This window comes from Xenopus tropicalis, chromosome 2 (assembly GCF_000004195.4).
Source record: "Xenopus tropicalis strain Nigerian chromosome 2, UCB_Xtro_10.0, whole genome shotgun sequence".
NCBI classification, from domain to species: Eukaryota; Metazoa; Chordata; class Amphibia; order Anura; family Pipidae; genus Xenopus; species Xenopus tropicalis.
This window is the reverse complement of record NC_030678.2, coordinates 82,429,261-82,447,961: the sequence shown is the minus strand read 5'-3', so window position 1 is coordinate 82,447,961 and position 18,701 is coordinate 82,429,261. Positions and strand designations below refer to the sequence as shown.

The window sequence follows — 18,701 nt, the reverse complement described above, 5'->3', positions numbered from 1 at the left end:
AACATTGGGCAAATTTGCACCTGGCCAATAACCCATGGCAACCAATGAGATAATGGCTTTTTAGTGTTTAACTTGCCACTGGCTGATTGGTTGCTATGGGTTACTGGCCAGATGCAAATTTGTCCACTGTTTATAAATGAGCCCCAGAGCATGGGTTCAGTGCTGAGAGGTACATGCTGCCATTTTATTTTCCACAATTGTTGTCAAAGGGAAGTTTTAGGGGGTTTTTTTTTAACATTAATATTCTTAACCTGCCAGTGCTTCCCCAGAACTTGTATATTGTAACATTTGAGATACATTTCTTAATAAATGAATTGAAAATATTATTTATATTTTAAGATGGGTGCAAGATTACTCTGCAAAGCAGAGTTAGAGATAACTGTAACACAGGGGTTAATTTGAACATAACGCAGTCATACAACTGCTCAAAGTTTCCAGGTTATCTCTGGAAAAGAGCCAATACCAAGAGACACCAAACCGTACCAACCCATTACCATAGAAACAACAGGCTGAATACTAATCATCAGTTGACATGTTCTCTATAAGGATAGGTGCAGCAGGGCCCTTGTAGGATATGGCTTATAAGATGATAAGTTTTAGCCTCTAGCAACATCAAACAACAGACCCTGTTTTTTTGGTCAAATTGGGTTGAATATATTTCATTGCAATCTCTAGCTGAGTTTAAGTGATTCCACACAGTGCTGATCCTGAGAACTGCTGGCTTCACCCTCTTGCATGCACTGGGTTCTGGCAAATGTGGCTAATATCTGTGAGAACACACAAGACTTTGCATTTCAGACCTTATATCTGCCACATGTGCCTACACCCACACCAACACAATGCTTCCGGGTGCAGACAAGGAAGGAGACGGATGCCAACAGAGGGGCTAATTCTCTGCCTGTGTTTTCCTGCAGGCCAAGAATCAGCCCTGTGTGGCATCAGCCTGAAGATCAGGGTAATATTTGTTGAACGAATAGCAGTATTAATTCAGTAGCCATTAACAAACCACCAATGTAAGCAGTACAAACAACCAAGCATTACAAACAACAAATCAGCTCAACCTCATGACACTATGACAATATGATGTTGGTTAAAGTTTTTAAAACCCAGACCTGACTCACAACCTGCAAAATGCATTTTAACCTGCTTGGACATCCAACCCAAGCTGCAAATGCCTTACCCACAACCTGACCCACTACCCACAGACAACAAAAAAATAGGAGAATTAATAAAATGAGCTTATATTGATATCCACAACCTGCAGAACTGCAGCAATACCGGCATTCACAAGAATTACCATCAACCCTCAGGTTACCCATTTTTCTATTGGTAACGCAAGGGTACTCAAACCGTTAGGGGTACATATACATGACCATCGATCAAATGGATATTGCGTCCACCTACTTGATCCAATCATTTAGGTCACTGCCAAACAATGGAATCAGTTTTTCTGTGGCAACTCTACTAGTAGAAGTTCAATAACAGCTGCAGGCTGGCATTTTAACAGCCCTGATAATATTATCTGTACTCTCTATCCCAAAGTTTTAGCCCCTTCCTAGAAAATACATATTATCTTTATACATTTTCCATTTTTTTCTGAAAAAAAGAAAAGGTTATTTCTATACATAACCATTTGTTCATATTCTTGCATGTAGTTGTTATCTATATTCCTCATTATTTAGTTTAGTCATGTACTTACTAGCTTGTCAAAGATAATTGTAAATTATAAGAAACATCCACGTTAAAATGCCTGTACTCGCAAAAAAGAAACAGAAACCTACACAATATCAGCACATTTATGACACTTATTACTGTACATGTCCATGTGGATTTGAGCTGTTAGTTAATCTTATTTAATGAGCCCGCTGAGTATGAATACAGAAGTGATTGGTTTCATTCTTAATATCATTGCTCTAATATCTATATTTAGGATTATAGTTATATAGTTAAGTTAGCTTGAAAAAAAAACAAAGTCCATCAAACTCAACCCTGCCAAATAAACCATAGTGCACTCATACCAACCTATCTATACAACCACATATTTAAACTATATATACAAACACCTATACTAACTGTAGACCTCAAGATCACAATAGCCTTGGATATTATGCTTGTTCAAAAAATTATTCAAGACCCTCTTAAGGCATTAATAGAATCTGCCATCACAACATCACTAGAAAGGGAATTCCCCAACCTCACTGCCCTCACCACCAACGCTACTTTAAGTTGTGTCTTTCAAGTCTAAATGAATGGTGCAATTTCTATGCATGTTCCACATTTTTTTTTCTATGGGAAAGAAGATCCCACACTATCTGTTTATAATCTGCTCTAATGTACTTGTAAAGAGTAATCATGCCCCCCCCCCAAATACCTCTCTTTAGAGAAAACAACCCCAACCATGACGGCCTATCTTCATAGTTTAAAACTTCCATCCCCTTTACCAGTTTAGTTGCATGTCTCTGCACTCTCTCCAGCTCATTAATATCCTTCTTAAGGACTGGAGCCCAAAACTGCACTGCATACTCAAGGGGGCACATTTACTAACCCACGAACGGGCCGAAAGCGTCCGATTGCGTTTTTTTCGTAGTGATCGGTATTTTGCGATTTTTTCGGAAAATTGTCGCAAATTTTTCGTTACTAATACGATTTGTGCGAAAAAACGCAAGTTTTTCGTAGCCATTCCGAAAGTTGCGCAAAATCTGGCGATTTTTCGTAGCGTTAAAACTTGCACAAAAAGTTGCGATTTTTTCGTAGCGTTAAAACTTGCGTGAAACGTCGCACCTTTTAAGTTTTAACGCTACGAAAAAGGCGCAAGATGAGGCCTTACCAGAGACCTATAAAGAGGCAAGATTATGTTTTCATCCCTTAAATTAATGCCCCTTTTTATGCAAGACAGTAATTTATTTGCTTTAGTAGCCACTAAATCCCACTGCCTGGAATTACACACTTCGGTATCCATAAAAATACCCAGATCCTTCTTAAGGACATCTACAAGACACTATCATTTAGTGAATAACTTGCATTTTTGTTATTTTTACCAAAGTGCAAACCTTGAACATTGAAACTTATTTGCTAGTTTGCTGCCTAGTTTTTCAATTTTGTCAAATTGCTTTCCAGCATCCTGCATTGAACTTAAAGTCTTGCACAATTTAGTATCATGAGCAAAGACAGTACTTGCCCACCTCAAGGTGCCACAAAGGGCCAAGGACTTCCCATAACTCAGAGCTTTCTGGATAACGGGTTTCCTGTATTGGGATGTTTTCAGGCCCGGATTTGTGGCGAGGCCACAAAGGCCCGGGCCTAGGGCGGCATAAATTTAGGGGCGGCGTGCCGCCCCACCGCAACGAAACTTTGACATTTTGCTCCCATACGGAGCAATGGGGATTTCTCCCCACTGCTCCGTATGGGAGTTAAATGCCTGCGCATGCGCTCTTGCGTCGACACGGCGCGTCACGGGGGGTGGGGTTTGGTCGCGCATGCGCAGGGGGCACGAATGGGGGGGGTGGCCTAGGGGCGGCAGAATTTGAAATCCGGCGCTGGATGTTTTAATATATTATTCTTATGCCTTATTGCCCCTTCCTCCCTTTTCTCAACTAATCTGCTGTAATTAGATCCAGTAAAATGCAACAGCATTCTAAAAACAGAAAATTTTTACATGCTTAATATTATACATAGCATTGTCTGCAAACTATAGCTTCCAGACATTAATGTTTAATATTGTTACAGTCACGTTTCAATCGCAATTCCATAATTGGTTACAGCTCATTATTGCAAAATATCGAGGTAAAGGTCTAGGAGGTTACCAAATTCTAGTACCACCAGTACATTTAAAAGGAACAAAAAAGCTAAAGGTCTCCATATTCCATGTTGTAAATATAACATTATAATTAAATACTAAAAATGATATTGTTGTCCACCTGCTGCTGGGGACATGTACTTCTCAAATCTTCAATGAAAAAGTTGGCATTGCACTGCAGCTGTGTAACTTGGCGACCAGGGGCTCACCGGTGTCATAACCAGTGTCACTAAATGATACTGGGCTCCACAGTACATTCAATTTAGGGCCCCAAAACGGTGTTTAGTTGACCTATTCTGCCAAGATATATAGTGAAATTGCTAATTAATTAGGGCCTTACTAGGCCCTCTACACTCCTGAGCCCACCAGCAATCACAGGGTCTGCTTGATCTGTATTTACTTCCCTGGGGCTCATCCTCACATAGTCACTACTCGGGCTCAATTAAGTTGGAGCCAACACATATAGTCTACTTTGCGCTGTAACTATTCAGGAATCATAAGACACTTATGCTGTGCAAGAATGAAGCCCATATGGTGAAAAACAGTTACATATGCAAGCCTATGTAATACCCATGCATGAAACTGACCCTGCGGGGCTTAGGAAATGGTTTATAAAGCAATATTGTTTTAAGATGAAAACATTGATGTTACTGGACTACAACTTTCAGGAAGGCCATGGGGGCCAAATGCAAATCTGAATATTTGTTCAGTCAATAATGGTTATGTCTTAGTAGATAAATGTTAATATGTGATAACAGATCATTTAATCTTCACAGGTTTGTTTAGTTGTATGGATGCCTCAGTATGAGGGTTCTTTCTCTGATGCATTGAATGTAGATGATTTTTGTGTTTTTGGGATGCCCAGAGCACACTGGTGTACTGACTGGTGTACACTGTGCTTCATAAGCTTGGTGTACATGGGCCCTCCAGACTGAGAAAGCAGTTTATTGGCCCATATATGGGGCCTTTCTTACTACTGTGTGACAAAAAAATCAGATATCAACCTGTATGTTGGTCAGGTTAGGGTGACCTGATCATATGATCTGCATATGAACTGTTGCTTCTAATCAACAATACAGTGCCATTTTATACTCTGTAAAGATGGAAAAAATGCACAAAGGCAAACAATGGCTTAGCCTATGAATTGAAGATATTTGCACACATCTTTACAGAGAGCCATAATACCCTTACTTAATAAGCAGCACACAGCAGACAGACTGCTCTTTAAGAAACTGTGAGACAAGTTTTTGCAGTCGTAAAGAGTCAGAGAGCATTGGAACTCTCTCTACACCATCTGCCACTGAAGTGGCACTCACCATTCTAGCAGAGCACATTACATTGTGTAATGTGTGTGCCCATAACATATTTAAAACTGAAGTATTTTTTGGCAAAAAAAATAACTTTTTCAGATAAAAGTTACATACATACATGATATATTTGTACAGACTATAAAATGCACTACCTTTTTTCCGACTGGTGGATGGGCCGTTATGCACTGAACCTTCTCAGGTTTGCAAAAGCTTCATTATCTTTGCACAAAGGAGAAATTACAGAAGAAGAATTCATATTGTACATTAACTTTTTCTATTTCTTCTGGTCTAAAACTTGTTTTTGAATACTGGTTTACATTTTGATTTGAATGTTTTGATTTCCATTCATTTATATACACAACTTTATCTGGATCCTAGATATGGATAAAAATGTCTAACTATGTTCTAGAAGTAGGGGGTCTGCCACCTTGTACTGTGACCAAAAGTGAATGTATGCATAGCTAATGTTCATACATTATGCCAAGGTCTGTGAATTATTTATTTTGATGGCAGTGCTAAATTTGGAAGTTCTTTCCAGCAGAGAAGTGTACTGAAATCAGGTTAACAGTGAGAATAACACTTGGAAAGAAGAATAAAATGTTGAGACTCTTTAAGCAAAGGTGTTTGGAATAGTTGGATTCCAGCCCCTATTTTTGATCCAACTGTCTGTAACAGATATATAAAACTGTCCATGATTATCACATTATTATAGCTTTAGAAGTGTTCATCAAGAAGTGTATACATGAACATGGCTCAAATATTAAATGGAAAAAAGTTAATATGTCTATTATGTGCCAGTGGGTAGTGATAGGTATGTTAACTTCCTTTTTGGTATAGAGAAAGTGATTTTGGGTGGCAGAGGTACCAACTTTTCTCCTTACTAAATAAAAAAGCGGTCAAATACATTTTGTTTTGTGAGACAATATTTGGGTCTTAATTCGGATTTTGACATATCCTGTAATTATGAATAATACAATAATTCATGCCTATTCTTCTGTATAAGTAAAATGTTTTTTCTCCTTTTCAGTTTAGAGGCAAGTAAAGATAGCAGATGAAATTCTAATGGTGGACCCCCTATCTTGGGCAAAAGACCTTTTATCGCTCTTTAAAAACTACCCCTTTAAATTCTAACTAGTCCAGATGGTGGTTAACTCAATTTGGTATTTATGCATTCAGAAGAAGAGCAAGGCTCTTCAGCAGTGATCCCCAACCAGTAGCTCATGAGAAACATGTTGCTCACAAACCCCAAAACAAAAACAAGCCCCACAAAAACAAGAGTTACTACCAAATAAATCCTCCTGTAGGCTAAGGCTGATAGTGTGCATAGAGGCTGCCTAATAGCCAATCTTAGCCCTTATTTTGGCCACAAACTTTTATGATGCTTTTGTTGCTCTCCAAGTCTTTTTACATTTGACTGTGGCTCACGAGTAAGAAAGGTTGGGGAACCCTGCTATTCAGTATGTGTCTCACCTTATGTTGTTAAAGTAACAGTTCAGTCTAGAATAATCAAAAGTAAGCTTAGGTGCGATAAATAATAATTCCAATATACATATGCAATCGTTATGCAAAAATGTCATATAGATTTGCCAGAGTCAATTGATTTTCCATACCAGAAACTGGCTTCGATTTTCAATACCCAGCACACCTAGTTATTTCAAGGAGCTCCACATTGGGAAAAAGTATGGATGGCAAAGTAGCTTTGCATCATGGAACTCCTGTTCCTGAGAGATCCTACAGTATCCTGAAAGCTTAGGTGCCTTTTCTGCAACAAGCCTATTTGCTGCTGAGGGGAATCAGTGTTCCCCAGAACACACGGGAGCTTAGCCATAAACATAGCACAGGGCTGAATAATTTGCATAGAGAACAAATTAGTTCTGCTTTTTAATTTTTAAAAAGCTAGTGTATTTATTGCGCAAATATACTGTAATTGCATATTTGTATTAGAGCTGCGAGTGTCTATATAAGCTTTTTTAAATATGGAATCGCAATATCAAAAATTCCATAATCACAATGTGCAAATATGTATGCACACAGAGACAGTTTTCTGCATTCAAGTTATGCCGCAATTTTATTGGCCCAGAAAAATATATACGTTGAATAGTTTGCTCTTTTAACATGAACCTGTCACACACACATAAAAGCCGTATAATAAAAGTTCTTTGCCAATTAAACATGAAACCCAAACTCATTTTTTTTTTATAAAAACACCCATACCTATTATAAATGTATCAAAAAATCTGAGCTGTCATATATTACCTGCCCTGCTGAGACAGGGACTTACTTTCACTTTCCAGTCAGTACTTCCTAGATGTCACTGCACTCCTCACATTGCCACTCCCTCTTATAATTGTGTAGTGGGTGCATGGACATGGACATCACGTTCCCCATTGTGGCTCATAAATGAGATTTTGGGGTGATGAAATACTTGCCCTAATAAGTGTCCACAAAATGGCACCTGTCTACTTGCTATGATTGTGAATGCCAAGACTGAAGAAAAGATTCAAGTAACTTATACAGGGTAAGTAAAGTTTATTTTGATAGAAAAGGATTTGGAATTATTTCTTGGGGTGACTGATCCCCTTTAAAAACACAAATTTATCAGCAATGTTATATTCACGTGACCCTGCACAGTGGCCACACCCATGCAAACACTTGTTTCATACGTTTATAGAAAATATTTGTCTTAGGGCATATTCATAAATCACACAGCTATTACCAGCCTAAAATGTTGCACTCATTGACAAAGCCCAGTGCCAGTAATGTCAGTCTGTGTAGGACCTCAACACCATTCAAGACATTAAAGTCTTTCCCAGCAATATTAGTCATCGGAGAAAACATTTTAGCACCCAACAAAACTTTTTGAAAATGTATTTACAGCTGCTTCATTTCACAGAGCATTGCATTGTCAGATTTTATTGATTACCCCAAAGTATTGCTTTCATCTAAATCTTCAAAAAATGTGTTGGACTGGGGCACCAAGGGCCCACCTGGTATTAAGGGCCCACCAGGTGGAGCCCTAAAACTGTTTCTTATTGCTGCGAAAAATGTTATCCCCATGTTTAAGAGTCATTGTTCAAATGAGATATCACACCAATTAGTGTGGCAGCTTCCAAAAAGACATTCAGAGCTAAATATATGTGGGCAGTTGTGCTGTGCTGTACCTGTGTGTAAGGGCATAGAGCAATGTAGTGACACAGATATGCAGCACAGGCAGACAGGCGAGCATGGAACCTCTCTGTTTTGTGCTGTTTACGGCCCAGATTATAAAGTTGTTTGAGGAATCTATTAGCTCTTGCTCTTTCATTTCTGAGAAACCCCCCTTGTAAGCTCTATAAAATGAACAGGCTCCTTGGAATCCCCCTACTTATATGTGACAAATTTGGCCATAGTCATTTCCCTGACCCCATCACAGACTCCTACCTATTTCCTATCTTTCTTTCTGATAGAAATAAATAAAACATAAGGTAAATCCTGGAAGAGACAGAAAAAAAATGATGCTCTGTGCTCCAGGAAGGTCACAGGGCCCACTAAGGCCAGGGCCCACCAGGAAAAATCCCAGTCTCCTAACAGTTCAGTCTGACACTGCCCAACAGCAACTGCTTAGAGAGACACACAGTGAACATTCTCTATTTCTTTACAGGAATGAAAACAATACACTGGTTATTTGTAACTTCCAGACATCTCAATGCAACAGATGAAACTGCCCATGCTGCATTTCTCTTTATACAACCAGGATACCTTAATGCTTGCACTGTAGCACTGCTTTATGATTTTCTGATTTGTTTTTCTGTGACAAGGAAATTAAGAAAAGCCAGAGGGTGAAATGAGCTCAGCTTTTCTTACCGCGCCGAGATGGAGTCTAACATCCCGCTGACTTCATGGTCTGCAGAGCTCCAGTAACACAACGTGCGGGATCCCCTGTCACGAGCTAGACAGACAGAGAGAGAGACAGAGCGAGAGGTGAATGAGAATAGACAGGAAAGAATAACGCACAGATGCAGCAACAGATCTAGGGAGGGAGGGAGAATGGTGAGGAGGGAAAATAGTAGGTAGATAGGGGAATGCATAGGATTACATAGGTAAGAGTAGATAAAGAAGGTTGCAAAATGATACCTCACTGGTTATCATAACATGTAGAAATGTACATAAATTGATGCAGTCAAGTGATCAAAAATCTATTTCAATGTTCTGTAACAGAATAATGAGAGAGCTAATGAACAAAGCATGTCCCTATGTGCCGCATTGGCATATAAAGCCATATAAAGCAATCCCCAGTGATGCTTCTACCATATAATTAAATACACAATATGCTATACATTGATGCAGATGAACTGATGAGAGACAGTGAGGATGATATAGAGACATAACTAGAAAAAAACCTAATGCTAGAAAATCAAACATTTTAAATTGCTGGTTTTGTATGGTAATTACTAGTCCCTTTAGTCAGCCACTGCTAGTTATTTTCACATATCTGGCACATGCACAGAAATGCAGCCTCCCGACAGTAAAAGGGTTAATAAATCTTGCCTTTTCCTAATGTCAAGTAAAATGGATATGCTTCTGTGCAAAGGCTATACGCTCCTAATGGTCGTTCATTTGCTTCTATCCGAAACCCAGATTGAGTTTGTAAAAATGATCCACAGGACTCTGATATTTATTACAATTTCACCAAAAGAGCTGTTAATGCACCGGAGGGCAGCCATACTGAGTAGTTATTATTAGAACCACTAACACATTAGGACTGACAAAGGCCCCTTCATTATTGCTGAATGAGTAATTCACACAAGGGCGCACTGAAAAGTTCCAGTGCATTTGGCCTGAGGTAATTTAATGGCAAAAACATTTATAACTATTCCCGTTAACATTTTTAAATGTGAGGCGAGCAATTATAATTCCCATCGTTGTGATCAGTTAGGAACAGATATGCAGGGCAGTTTCATTATGTTTATAGCGTTATGTTTATATGTGACCCGAACTGCAGCCTCCTAACAATGGAAAGGACACCAGAGGTTGCCTTTGCCTGATGGCAAAGGCATTTAAATACTTATGACAAGAACTAGACTATTCAAATGGAGTTTAGAAAAATGTGCATAGACCTTCGAGAACTGAAACACAGTCACCATGGCAACCATGAATGCACCAGAGGGTAGCCATCTTGAACATCCGTAATTACATAAAGTAATGTAATGGGATTCACATGCCTTAGTTCTTCACAGTAATTCTGATTTAGTAATGCACAAGAGTAGACACTACATATTTCCAATTTGTTATAGTTCAGCTAAATGTTATTTACCGTTCAAGCTAAATTAATAACAATCATTGCTTATATGCGAAATATACTGTATTAATAAACTGTTTATAATATTGTGCAGCCTACAAGGCCGCCTTTTTTTAATTTTCAGTGTTCACTTGTTGTGAGAGGCATTGTCATTAAATCATCAGCTTTGTAATTTAAGTATACTAACGTGTATATATGCACGTGGTTAAATAAGCTCACAAACATGCAGATAAAATATAGTGCAAAGGCTACCAGCTAAAACCCTGCTATATTCAAATACTTGTAATTTATTACTTAGGAAGGGGGATAATAAAATAAAGTCAGTGTATTGTACAAAACAGCATTATACTTCACTGAAATACACTGGTTTCAATACAGTGTCAAATTCAGGTACTGATATCTCCTGACAAGTCACTGGGGGGTACCGCCTTGTTCCCCAGGGCCGACCCTGCACTTCTTTAAAAACCACACAAGCCTGGCAGCCTGGGGCAGTTTAGGCAAGGTAGGATTGCATGCACAAACAATAGATGTGGCTGTTGCCTTTGCCTTTTGTGGAAAATTTTCAAGATGTTTATACACTGAGAAAAATCATATGGTTGTTCCCACATTAAGAATTAAAACAAAACATTCAGAAAATGAATTCGAAAAAAAAATTTCTATACACCCTAGACTTGTGATCCCCAAACAGTGGCTCAAGAGCAACACCCCTCAAGAGCTCAGCACCCCTTTGATGTTGCTTCCAGTGGCCTCAAAGTAGGTGGGCATTTTTAATACTTGTAGGCAAGTTTTGGAAGCACAGACACACAGGTTTACTCCAAGCGGAGCTTCCTGTGGGCTGGCAGTCTACATGGGGCTACCAAATAGCCAATCACTGTCCTTATTTGGCCTCCCCCATGCTTGTGTGGCCCACCAACACTTTTTACATCTGAGTGTGGCTCACAAGTAAAAAACATTGTGGAGCCCTTCCCTAGACTATGGGAAATGGACGCAATGGAAAGTGCACATTGACGCAATTCATTAAGTCACTTGCATCAATGTGTAACCTCCGTTGCATCAATATGTGTATTCTGATGTCTGCACTGTAAGTGATGCTAACTGAACTTGATGTTGGGACTCTGGCGGAAAAATAGTTCATTGTGGGTAAAAAGCATGGCGTTTGCATCTGAAATTGTACTTTGCACTCTGTACCTAAGGCTGTAAATGATCCCTGGTGATGCTGAAGAAAGTGGATTGTAGGGGTCATTTACATCTGAACACATTTTCCCACAGTTGCATAAACACAATCCCATTAATTAAAGGAGAAGGAAAAGTAAAAACTAAGTAAGCTTTATCAGAAAGGTCTATGTAAATACAGACATAAGTGCTCACAGAAACGCTGCACTGTCCTCTGTCTCTGTTTTCCTGTGCCAGAGTCTGTGCAGCTCTTTCCTGCACCCCCTTCCCTCAAGAATGCTAAGAACTGGATCTGAGCCAATCAGCAGGAAGCTGACTCATAGTCTTACACACTGAGCATGTTCACTTGGTCTGGGTGTCTGTGCAGGAGTGAGGCATTATGGGAACTTTCTTTACACAGCTCAGCGTTTTTTCTTTCTGTTTGACTTGTGATCATCTGAACAGGTGAAATATGGGGAGACTTAAGGGCACTATTGAAAGAACTGACAGTATGTCTGCAGCTTGAGATTAACTCTTTATTAGCCTTTCCTTCTCCTTTAAAGGTTCTTGCAAAAGACACTCCTTGCACTTCTGTATAGTTGTGTATATAGTTTATCCTGGTTTCTGTTTCGAATAGAGTGCAGTTGCGCCTATTGATGCAAGCAAACACTGGAGCTACTGTCACTTCCAAACCAAGATGTTCTGGAGAAGCTTGTACTCACATTGTTTTTATCATTGCGCTTCATACAATGGGAGCACCTGGGCATTCAGCAATCCTAACAAAAGGCTTGTTCTTTCCACCCAGGAAACAGATTGGCATCCTATAGGTAAAAAAAACTGTGTATCATTTTCTGATAAAACAGCTTGCCTGTGTCAGGAGGTTATCATTCTTAGTACAGGTATAGGACCCGTTATCCAGAATGCTCGGGACCAAGGGTATTCCGGATAAGGGGTCTTTCCGTAATTTGGATCTTCATACCTTAAGTCTACTAAAAAATCAATAAAACATTAATTAAATCCAGTAGGATTGTTTTGCATCCAATAAGGATTAATTATATCTTAGCTGGGATCAAATACAAGGTCCTGTTTTATTATTACAGAGAAAAAGGAAATCAATTTTAAAAATCCTAATTATTTGATTATAATGGAGTCTATGGGAGACAGGCTTTCCGTAATTCGGAGCTTTCTGGATAATGGGTTTCCGGATAAGGGGTCCGATACCTGTACTATGGAATTAGTCATAGACACTAAATTGGACAAAAAAAGGATATAGCATGAGATACTGGTATCATTTGTAAAAAATCACCTTCGATTTATACATAAATTTATACATTTATAAATGATGGCCACTGCTTGTACTGATCAGATCATTCACTAGTCTACATTTGGCTGATAGAAGACCAGCATCATCCGAGTCTGATTATCAGAGAATCAAAATACATTTGAAGCTTTAGCAGTGGAAAGTTGGACTGTAGCTAGTGAAATCCTGCAATGCAGCACTGCTAGTTAATGAAATGCTCGTCTCAGCCTATTAACATTCAGCCAGAGGAGCGTCTCCTCCCCGAGACGCAATGTTCCTAGGGTAAATATCACGCATACAGAAGCCCAGAACCACAACCCGACACCAGGTGTTTAACCCTGATAATGCAGAATGGGAGGAACAACTAAAGGTGGCCATACACATTGCAATCCACTCATTTGCCGATCTTCTCCCGATATTCATACCTCGGGCCAATCCGATCATTTGGCCCTAGGACCAATGTGGTACCCGATAAGACGTACAATCAAACCTGCCCAATTAAGATCTGACCAATTTTATGGCAGATATCCATCGGGGGTGCCCATACACCGGCAGATAAGCTGCCAAATTGGTCTGAAGGTCACCACCTTTAAGGTGGCCATACATGGACCGATTTTTTACTTACAAACGACCGATTCCCGAACGATCCGATGCTATCGTTAAGTTATCGTATAGTTGGTGGTGTACGAACGATCGTCATCCCACTAAACGAGCCGACATTATCGTCCCCAAAATCGATCGGCCAGGTTTAAAAATTTTGGTCGTTTAACGATAAAATCTGCCAGTTGGTGTGAGTGTCAGACATTTGTCTTTCAACGATTGTTCTCTGCGCATGTCACGATTGCCAGCAGCGGAAGTCAACGACATTCGATCGTACGTAGATGTACGATCGTACGTATTTTACGATAATGTTGCGACGAAATCTTTCCCGAATTATCGTTGCTCGTGGATGGCATATCGTATGGGAACTCGATCGCCATACGATTGTTTGTCGATATAATCGTTCATCGCACAACGAGCGAAATCGCCTCATGTATGGCCACCTTAAGGCTGGTCCATATCAAGAAGAAAGACGCAGATATGTACTATATTTAAAAAGACACCATCAAAACCTACTTTTTAAATGTAAACCAATCTAAATGATTGGGGTACAAAAGAATATATATTTTTATGTATATCTTTATATCATTTTATATACATACTGTATATATATAATAACATGTTTGGACAGAACTGTCCAGTAAGCAAGTTGTGCTTTACACTGTAATGAATTGTGTGTAAATCCACTTTCATTAAAGGGCCCTAGCAAATGAAAATTGTTTCACCCACTGGTGACTTGGGCTAATAGCTCACACTCTGGTTAAGGGGAACAATAATATTTTGTGCAAAAAATGCTCATAGCAGGCAGCCATGTTTGGTCACACGCATGAGAGAGCCTCTTCGTGTCGATCTAAAAGTTGAATTCCTTAAGGGTTTGTGGATTCGACACAGACACAGAGCATAGCAGGAAATATCTATAGAATTCAAATGCTTCTGTTCCATAATAGTCTTAAATCAATAAGTTATACACACAGACACAGAATAGCAGGAAATGCCTATAGAATTCAGTACCTTCAATACCTTTTTATTGATATTTCCAAAACTCTGATGTTGAGACATTAAGGCTTGTTGGGATGAAATGACTAATCCCAGGCTGCTGGAATCTATTCTAATGAATAATACGTGAGAACAACAAAGGTACAATGAAGTATCATAGAGCTCCAGCTAGGGTGAGAATCTTCTGGGAGCAAGGTTAAGAAAGAAGGCAGAGAAAAAAAAAACAAATGGATTGATAAGATGAGATGAGAGCTTTTGGTAGAGGGGAACAGGAAATGAGGATAGAAAATAACATGAAGTTTAGCTAGTTTAGCAAGAGAAAACAAAACAAAGGAAGATAAACATTTTGTAAAAATGGAGGCTCATCAGCAAAACTGAGGTTATAGAAGCTGGCTCACACACTTTCGTCTTTGCCAAGGATTATAGAACATGGAGCATATGTAGTGTTCTGTCTTAAAAGTCTGACAATCGTTGTGGTTTATAGGATTAAACTTAAAAAATTTAAAAACATGATGTAACATAATAATATAGAAAGCATTCTAAGATCAGAAAAATCCTACACATAAAATAAACCTCTGTTACGTTACCTTACTGTACTATACTTGGACAAGAGTCCGAGTCTCTCTTTATGGTTCCTAAATTATTTTAGAGGCTGAAAGCTGCTGTTGCAGCTGATGTTGGTAGGAAGGTAGAGGAAAAATAAGAGAAACAATTTAGCTACAGAGACATTCTCAGTCTCTATTTTAGAACATTTTACCTTAACTCTTTAGGTCCTGCCATTTCCAGGCCTATCATAAATGTTATTGCCTCTAGTGCCTCTGCCAGTGATCAAAGTAATAATTTCTATAACACTTCTGGAAGACAACCAGCTGTCAGCTAGTGAGGCGTTCCACCCTGAGAGGTGTAATTAGACAAGGAAACAGCAAGGGGCATCTGCAAACCTGCTGAGATACAGGGACTAACAGGTGGCTTAAGATGAAGCAACCACACCACGCATATAGACTCAAAGATACATAAACAGAATGCCATCCTGGCAGATCAATAGATGTATTACCATTTGTATTTTATATAAATATAACTCACATATATAACACTCCATGGAGGACATCAATAAGTGACTAAAACGTTAAATTGCCCCTTCTGGCCACCATTAATTTATGAAGTACGAAGTAATAGATGTTTCCGTTTGATCTCAGCACCCACATCCACCTTCGTAAGTCATCCAATCACCAAAATTTATACCACGGAATGCAGTATGCAGTCATATACTCAACAGACAGCAAGTTCCTCCATATTACTGGCTAGATAAAGCTCTATATCTGACCAATTTGACCATCTACATTGTTTCAAAATGGCTACAGATCTGGTTACATAGCCAATGAGTTTTCCCTTATGTCAAGACATAACAGCTAAAACATTTACAGATGTTATGAATAAACCTAATTCCAGGATTAAGTTAACAAGGCTATATAATTCAATTAATGTGAAAGAAAGTATCCTTTGGCTGGGACATTGCTTTCTTTTCACCTACCCCATTTGCTATTGCAGTATATAGTTATGGTATGTAATATAGTTAGAATAGGGGCAACCATTATTGGACTAACACAAAGGAAACACAAAAATAAAAACTTGGTGTAAGAGCTATGATCTTGCCCACATCCTTGTCTTGCCTTCAAGGTAAAGCTTAATACCTCAAGCATAACTGAATCCACTGTTGCCCGGATAGGATATATGTGGGATCACAAAATGTATTGACTACAACAGTGGTCATTATTGACCTTTTAAGTGGCAGCAGCAGAATAAGCCAAAGTTCTCATTAAGGGCCCAGGCTGATAAACAAGTTAAGTGAAAAATAGAGCGAATGCATATTTTCTGTATATGAGATTATCATAACTATGGCAACGTAGAACGAGTGCTATGACAGTTTTTATATATATATATATATATATATATAGATATAGCCTTGTTACAAGCTTGGTGGGGGGCTGACAAAGTGGTAAAAACCAGTCTCAAAATCGTTGCTGCATGGTTGGCTCAAGGGCAAAGCCACTGAGGTAGTCACATTATTGCCCCAGAAAGGACCAATGCTAAAATTTGTGCATCAAAATGGGCTGAATATTGGTGCTGCAGTTTACAGTATTAGGACGGAGCTGTCTATCCACTTCTCCAGCTCCCTCCTGTGAAAAAGAAGCAGGCCTAGCATGTAGTAGGAATTAAAAGAGCTGCTTTGAAGAGATTCTGGCTGTCAGTTCCTTACCTCTAGCAATTAGAAAGTTAGTGAGTTTGAGGTCAGTATGTCAAATAATGTTGGACGTCACAGTGCCATGTAATGTAATAATAGTCATTGTGCATTTAAATACTGTTTGTCACATATAATGCTTGTACCTTTCTGTGCTAAGAGGCACTTTGTTTCTTTAAGTGGGGAGTCATTCTTCATTTTAATACTTGGGTCACTACACCTTTTAATGCTGCAAATCACTATGGCTTATAATGGTGTAGGGTCACTGCGCAATCAATGCTGTGTGCCATTGTGCCTCTTAATGCTGGGTGTCTGTGTCACTTGATGCTGTTGATAACTGTGCTTTCTAGTGCCACTTAATGGAGTGGGTCACTGTTCATTTTAATGCTGTGGTCACTGTGCTATTTAAAGTTAAGGGGGTGTCTGCTATGTAATTCTGAATGTCATTGTGCCATTTAATGCTCTGGGTCACTATACCATTTTATCCCAAAGATCACTGTACTAATTAAAGCGTTTGGTCATCCCATTTAAAGAGATACTGACACCAGAAATGAAAACTTTTTTACATCTATCATAACATTGTCTTTGCATGCTATTTATAATTTTGCCATCAAAGTATTTGTCCAAGCTTTTACATTCCCTATCTGATCCCCCATGTTCCTCTATGAGGGGGAGGCCATATTTGTGCAGCAGATGTCTGTTAGCATTAAAACCTATAACTGACAGGTTGAGAAGGGACAGTCAGGCTGGCAAAACAGTCAGGTTTTGGGATTTCAAGTAACAATTACTTACAAAAGCAGCCCTATCCTTAAAAAATTATCAACACGACCTATAGGCAACTTTTTATGTAGATTCATATTTTTAAAAGTTGTTCTTTCGTGTCAGTATCACTTTAATGCTGGTTATCACATTGCATAATCGCTGTATAATATTAGACCTCACAAAGCATGTGCAAACATATATCTTTTGTTCTTTGCATATTTTCAGTTGTGTACACTTCAAGTGCCACTATATTTGTTTTCCATGATCTGTTCTGCTTTTCTGTTTTAAAATTATGGGAACCTTACACACAGACACATATTCTTTTTTTCTCTCTCTTTTACTAAATAAGTCAACTTGAATAGTTGAATTAAGTTGCTCAGCAAGTTAGCAGCAAAGGAAAAATTTGTGCTTGAATACTCATAAAGTGAACTATTCAGTGGGGTCATATGAATCAGAAACAGAGAGGTTGAGCTAATGCTGTATTACTGGCCTGAGTGGGCTCATATGTTCTCATAAGTCCACTTGATTTTTAGATGTGTGTGGGTTAATATACAAAAAAGGAATTGTATTTCTGATCTGCCTGTGGTAACATTGCTTTCATTCCAGTCCATTTAACTGTATTATTGCCATGTCTGGGGGTATCACTGCAATCTAACACTGCCTTGTTTTGTTAATTTGCTTAGTATTACTGGTATTTCAGTGATATTATAATGAAAGTCTCTTTGGAGCACCACTAGGCTTACCTTTTGTTTTGGTTACAGAAAATTGTAAGCCACAAGTTCTTTACACCATAGGGCTCCTCTACAATTACTAGGATCAATACAAGATAGGTGCAGAATTTGTAAACTTCTGGTATTAAGTATTAAGTATTGCTGCATGCAAGTAAAAAAAATTGCAAATTGTACTGGATTTTTTGCTCTCCTTTAGTAAACCAACCTTTATGCCATATACTTACATGTAAATGCATTAAATATCACCAAATACATACCAGTTAAAGGAACAGTAACACCAAAAAATGAAAGAGCTTTAAAGTAATAAAAATATAATGCACTGTTGCCCTGCACTGGTAAAACTGGTGTGTTTGCTACAGTAACACTACTATAATTTATATAATAAGCTGCTGTGTAGCCACGGGGGCAGCCATTTAAGCTGGAAAAAAGGAGAAAAGGCACAGGTTACATAGCAGATAACAGATAAGTTCTGTAGAATACAATACAGTTTTATCTGTTATCTGCTATGTGCCTGTGCCTTTTCTCCTTTGAATGGCT

At 38.7% G+C, this 18,701-nt stretch overlaps 1 protein-coding gene across 5 annotated transcripts in view; it reads right to left on the bottom strand.

Annotated features, from left to right (window-relative positions):
• The window catches only part of dlgap3 (discs, large homolog-associated protein 3), a 158,498-nt gene that overhangs the window by 77,982 nt on the left and 61,815 nt on the right, over window positions 1-18,701 (bottom strand). For 3 of the 5 annotated variants that reach the window (XM_031895633.1, XM_031895634.1, NM_001112987.1), the window contains 2 exon segments: window positions 12,259-12,357; window positions 8,950-9,034 (listed from right to left, as the gene is read on the bottom strand). The exons of 1 other annotated variant lie outside the window; for it this stretch is intronic. The gene's annotated coding sequence lies outside the window, so the exon portion shown is untranslated. 5 annotated transcript variants of the gene reach the window in all.